The sequence below is a fragment of the Ceratosolen solmsi genome, unplaced genomic scaffold, assembly GCF_000503995.2.
Source record: "Ceratosolen solmsi marchali unplaced genomic scaffold, CerSol_1.0 scaffold41, whole genome shotgun sequence".
NCBI classification, from domain to species: domain Eukaryota; kingdom Metazoa; phylum Arthropoda; class Insecta; order Hymenoptera; family Agaonidae; genus Ceratosolen; species Ceratosolen solmsi.
This window is the reverse complement of record NW_011948424.1, coordinates 338,842-345,996: the sequence shown is the minus strand read 5'-3', so window position 1 is coordinate 345,996 and position 7,155 is coordinate 338,842.

The window sequence follows — 7,155 nt, the reverse complement described above, 5'->3', positions numbered from 1 at the left end:
ATAAAGTAAGAGACTAGTAATAGCCTTATAGTACTTAATAAATTCATCGAGTTATAAATTCTTTAAATCTCTCCCTATTGTCTGTTCATAGCGCGATAAGCTGTCGTAATTATTGTACGAATGTATAATTTTGATAAATGATCGTAGCTTATTTTTCGCATGACTTTTTATCCTTCGGTATCTAAATTATCGGCATGCTGAAGTCTGTCTTGGTTGATAAGTAGAAACAGTATCGGGCGATCGTCGGACAAGTGCTCTGTGAAATCGCATATGTTTTACGTTTTTCGTGAATGTCGATTTAGATTTCACCGTATGTGCTATTATATTACCGTTACGTATTATTAGTCTCGGGGTTAAGAGTGGAAGGGACACGTGGCTTAGATTTATTTCCCCGCTATTGTGAAAGTGTTGCGCTTTAAGTAGAAGAGGATAATGTTGGCTTTAGTATCAGAGGGTGAAGATACGGAAGTATTCATGTATATCGAGCAGAAGATCGTGCCATTTAATGAAAGTTTCGTAATCCTGTGAACTCTGTGAAATTGCCTGAAAAAAAAAAAATTGCCAAACAAAAACACAGGGACGAATAAATAATGTCTAATTTCGTATTTTAAGATAAGTTTTGTTCATACGTATTTACATTGACATTAATGTTACAAAGTTTGTATGTATGTAGCTCATATCATTTTACATTGATTTTAACCATTGCTTTTATTATTTATTATTATTATTTTTTTTTTTTGTTTCTAGTATTTTATATTAATTTCATAACTTTAAAGTGAATAATTTGTTTATTAAAGTTAATAAAAGAATTTAGCTGTTAATTTATTTATGTTTAAATTTGGTATTTTATATTTAAAACACTTGATAAGGTGCGTCTCTACTGGATTAATGGTAAATTTAGAAAATTTCTCATATCCTTTGAAACTTCATTTACACGCAAATTTATTCGCTCAGAGCATATTATATAAGCATAAATACGTAAGAATAAATGAAATGATAATCTATTTAATTCTAATAATGAAAGGAAGTTATAATATATAAATCATATAGGTATTTCTCAATATACTCTGTGAATTGATCTATGATGTATTTCAAGTTTTGTATACACGCGTTCCTAATTATTCTTTAATAAAAATTTTTAATGATTTTTATAAAACGAATGAAAATGTATTTGCGTTTGAGTTAGATGGGTATCGGGTTAGTTTGGAAATGTTGGCTAATAACAATGACACAAAGTGACCATAAATAGTCTAACTAATCTTTTAAGATTTAAACAACAAATATATTACATTAAAACTCTAACCTAATATTCTGATTTTATAATGTATTTTTAACTACTGCGAAGTAAACATTGAAATAATTTTCGAACCCTATTCAGAAAGGTAGATAGTTAGAAAAGTTTTTTAAAGAATACAACTACCTAAACTATGGGCTGTGAAAGCCACAAGAAACGTCTTAAAAATCATTATTCTTTGAGACAAAAGCAATTTGCTAAAAGTGGAATGCAAGAAATAGTGAGAAAATTTTAAATAAATAATATGGAGTTATCTCACAAGACAAATTATAATACTTATAATGTCAAGGATAAAAAAAAAATCATTTAACTTTAGAAAATTAAATGGTATTTCAAATTTCAACAATATTACACATATGTAAAATACATGGCTTTTTTCATTAATGTCAATTTCTATTCGCAATAAATTCTGAATAGGAAAAACGTAATATTGCAGAAGTTGTTTATCCGATGTAAGGAACGAGGAGAGCTTTGAAATGGAATTTAGAATATATTTCAGCCGTAATCGTGAGGAAGTAAGATAATGCATTATTAGATGGCAAAAATTATTTCAATAAACAAGATCTTTCTTTGTTATTACTCTTTTACGAATAATACAAAAAAAAGAAAAGAAAAAAAAATGAAGAAAAAAAAAAGAAAAAGATCATCATACCGACCAACTACTGTATCTGCTTGAAGAATGTTTGAGTAAATCTTAAGAAGAATTTGATTATAAAATAATAAGATCAAAATAACCTTACTGAACTTAATAATCAAATGCCAATTACTTCCAAAAACAAAAATATACTGACCTTACGAATGGCCTTTGCCTTTGTATGATTCAAGTATGAGTAAGAAAAATATCCTTGACGAACCTAAAGTTGTTAACGAATGAGCATTTGTATAAATCTATCGATTAAATGTCCGATGAAATCATGTGATGATCTGGTTATGAAAATAATTAACCTAAACATCTTGTAGATTTAAAATAAATAAATATATGTAATGAAATTCGACTAGAAATTAAAAAATCTCACTTTTAATTCCTATTTAAGAATAAAGTGGACATTATTCTGTGTAAATAAAATATTTATATTTATAAATGCATAATGGAAAACAATTGAAAAATGTGTATTAATTATTAGATAATAATATAGCATTCCTATAGATTATTGTCAAATATTTCTGAATTTGTCTTGTCTACAAAAATCACTCATTTGTAGTTTTACATAAAACTGATAACTCAATAAAAATAAATGCGATTTTGAAATACTTGATTATCTATAAATACACAATTAAATTATCTTGTAGTTAAAAAAATTAAATAATTTAATTTAATCTTAAGTATCATTCATTATATATAATCTTTTCTTTGATCAGCATAAACAATGAATTACTCAAATACATTCTGACGAAAATGTTTATCATTGTTGCTAATACTTTTCAAGCGTCATTTATTATTAAATTAATAAAAATACATACATATTATATACATATCTATACATTAGACACGATATAATAATATTTGTTCAACTTAATTTTCGCTATTTGTATTGTTTGCCCTTCGTTAAATGAGAATTTGTTCATACGTGTATATAAAATACTCTGTCATCTGTATTTTATAAATTACAATATTTGATCAAATAAATTGATTGTTTGAAATAAAACAATGAATGTATTGGAGTCACATTTGTACACTTACATTGTATTATCAAATCTCTTTTATCTTATTTTAAATAATGAGTAGCATTACGTCATCTAAAATTACGTGATATTATACTAAGAGTGATAATTTATTATAAAATGGCATATACAAAAGTTAAAATCTAAAAATGTTTTGTAATACTGATTGTAATAAATAAAATAGAATAGACTATATAATACCTATAAAAGGTTTATAAATTTGTCATGTGAAAAAAATGAATACAAAGTATATTATACTCACATATAGTCATTTCATAAAATATACATTTTATCAAAAAATTTTAAATAACATTACATTTAATTATAATATCACGAATATAGAGTAAGTAGGAAATTCAGGTTTGTCTTATTTTCATACGGTTATTGATAAATATGTTATTGCATTTTTGTTACAAAATGAATGAACAAATGAATTAAATCTTTTTAACTTTATTAACAACAACAACAACAACAACAACAACAACAACAACAACAACAAAAATTATACCTCTAATTTAATTATCCAACTATAATTGAAAAGGTTTTAAATTAGATTATAGGCTATTCATATTTTTTTCTCTAAACTTTAGTAAGTCGGAAAATTATGCCGTTTATTAAATTCAAAAGGAGAACAAATCATTCGCTATTGCGCGTTTCATTGATTAGTGATTTTGAATGTTGAAATGGAACCTTTTTTTTTTGAAATTCAAATGTAATTATAGTATGGAGGCACGTTATTGACTGAATACGTAATTCTAATGTCAACAAAGCAATGATTTGTGACAAACTCTTATTATCAAAGTATATCTATCTGTTTCACAATTCAACATAATTTGAAGTGACTTTCTCTACGTGGCGTCAGATTACTCTATATTTGTAAAACATCTGAATCCCTCGAAAAAAATTTGTTATTTAAAGCAAGAGTAGTGACGTTGGTACTCGGTAAAAAAGAAAGGGAAATTTCATCTTGATTTTATAAAGCTATTGATTTTATAAAAGTATTATATAAAGCGTAACCAGATATTTTTGTAATCACCTTGCAAGCAGCCGCGGGCATTTCGTAAATCAAAGTCAAGTGCCGTCACGTTAAAGACCCACGTTTCAAAAGTTTTGATGCCCATTGCAATGTGCTACATCATGAAATGCGAGGCTACTCGGTCGAATTCAATATCCAGTCATAGAAAAACGGAGAAAAAAAGGTTGGAATTACTAGGTCGTAGGGGCCGAAGGCTGATCGATTCATTCAGGAAGCGTCAACGAGATCTCGAGGCAATTGCGATTCCTGTTTAACGTTGACCTGCCTGAGCACCTTATGACGCTCGTATGACTGAGGCAATTACGGAAACACGCAGGCATGCGCGTCGCGTAATTCTTTAATTGAGCTGCAGCGTACCTATGCGCTCGGCACACATCCTTAAAGATTCAAAAACTAGTGAGCCGTGAGGTAAGTGTGCGCGAATGCAAACACGTGCGTTTGATAATGCATACGTAGGTCGTTGAAGAGCCACGAGACTTTCTCTTCTATTTCCCCCTTTCTCCCTCGCACAAGCGATTACTTTGACTTTGCAGTCAATTTGAAGATACGAGATTAGTAGTAACGAGTTTAAAATGTCGGATTGTCTTGGCATTGCCGACAATCTCAAACAAATAATCGCAATTCACTATTCCTTTCTCTTAATACAGCGGAGAGATAATTTTTAAATAACTTATTTGTCATCATAATTACTGTAATAAAAAATTTATAATACAATGTACAAAATTTTCATCATGTGTGTACGCATACACACGCATACACACACACACACACACACACACACACACACACACCCATATATGGCAGGGCATGTTATACAGAAAATTTCTACTAACAAGAAATTTGACAAATAATTTCATGTTATTTGACATTATTTAATATGAAATAAAACAATATAGTTAGATTTATAAACGACATTAAATTTATTTCAAAGTTTACAAATTTCAGGTACTCACATTAGCATAGCACAGGTACAAAATTTTCAATTTATACAATTTTTTGATTTCTTATGTTAATAAAATGAAATTTTCATTAACTTTTCATAGAACGCACATTGTATTTATCAATTTATAAAGATCTTGTTATAAATTATTTCCATAATATATTAATGCACATCTCAAATTATTGCTCATTAGGAAATAATATTTAATTTTCAATTCAAGCTGAAAATAAAACATTCTATGAAATGCCAAAAATTTATTATTTTATTCTTCTAAACATAAAATAATGAACTATTTTGCATACATTACGTAACAAATGATAAATAAGAAATGTATCTTATTCTTGCATATTGAATTTCACAATAGATTTCAAAATCATTCAAAAATAAAAAATAATTATAATTAACGTTATAATAAATATTTTTAAATACTTAGTTATCTTAAATTTATGTGCCCATATGATTTAATTATAAAATCTAATTTTTTTAAATACATATTTTTAAAAAGTATACGCATTATTTTAATAGAATATATCTGCTTTGGATAATGTATTTGATAATTAAGATTAACAATATGAATATATTATTGTGCATTATTCAACAACACAAATAATTAACCATTTTTCATTACCATATTGCAATAGATATAAACATTATAAATATCACTCGGTATTCTGATAATCTTCAAATAATGTATCCAATGGAATAAAACAATCATTATATAAATATATTTGTTTAACAATATACATACATATATATATATATATATATATATATATGTGTGTATATTTATTTAACAAAGCTTTTACTCACTATTTATCTTTCTAATAACCAACGATGGAAAAAATATTTATAACTCATAGTAATATCAATTGATAATATATGTATAGACTAATATTTTATATAACAACGATCAAAAAATAATTATTCAAAATTTATAATAATATTTGGTGTAAAATTTTAAGCTAACAATTTATTTATAGCAGGTACATAGTTTAGGCAGATTCGCATTTTCCTCGCTGCTTTCGCGAGTTTTCGAGCTGCGCAAAAAAGGTATCTTGAGCGCAATTCAAAAGTGAAAAATATCTTTTTCTACAAAATTCGTAATAGAGTAAAAAACTTTATGTTTTCATCTACAGTAGCTCTACTACTACTATTTACTACAACTAGTAAATAACTGAAACTTCACATAATTATCTCGTCTCTTATGAAAACTCATTTTCAGTAAGATATTTATGGTCATTGATTTTATTAATTTTACACATATTTATCTTATAGTTAGAAAATGAAAATGAAAAAGCAAATCATAGTTCATTGCTTTTTAAAAAATATAACTTTATATATATATATATATATAAACATTTAAATGTAAATAAAACCTTTTAAATATTAGACATTTGGACTAAACAAGAAAAACAATTTTTTTCATATGTGAATCCTTGAAGTCAATAAACAACATTGATAAGGTCGATATGCCTTACATGTTAACCATTATTTTATAAAATATATTGTATAAAATCAAATAAAGATAATTTAAAATACTAATTTTCATAAAATGATAATCTCAACAAGTATAAAGATCTGAAAATTTTATTCTTTTATTATTTTGAAAAATCTACATTTTAATATAACTGTTAAGCAATTTTTCATTAATAGCACAAAATGAATAAGGTGATTTTTATGAAGAATCGGTGCGATTTTATATCTTCAGTATATATTTAAAGAAGTAAATGCAAAATTTTCTTACTTTGAGGATTATATTGCTTTATAAAGTAATTGAATTTTTAAATTTGTATTATATATATATATATATATAATATTTTTGTTAATACTTTTGTTAAGTGGGCAGGGTGTGATTACCGTCAAATTTGGTGGAAAAAGAATTTTTACATTTGAATATTTACAATATATTTTAGGTAGTTATCAAAAATATATTAACCGTGTAAAATTTATTAACATATAAAAATATTTTTTTCTCTTTGTAAAAAAAAAAACTACTTTTTATATAACAATCATTACTAGAGTTCCTTTGGCATCAATAATATATAAAGAACAACAATTATTCTAGAATAAAATTTCTCTAATGAGATATAACTACGAAACGTCAAGAACAAAATTAATTTATATTGTTTACAAAGTTTCGAATGTAATGGTCGATGATGCAAAATAGTCTTTCCGTTTTCTCAGGCATTAAAGGTGTCATATTTAATGGATCTAACTCGGCAT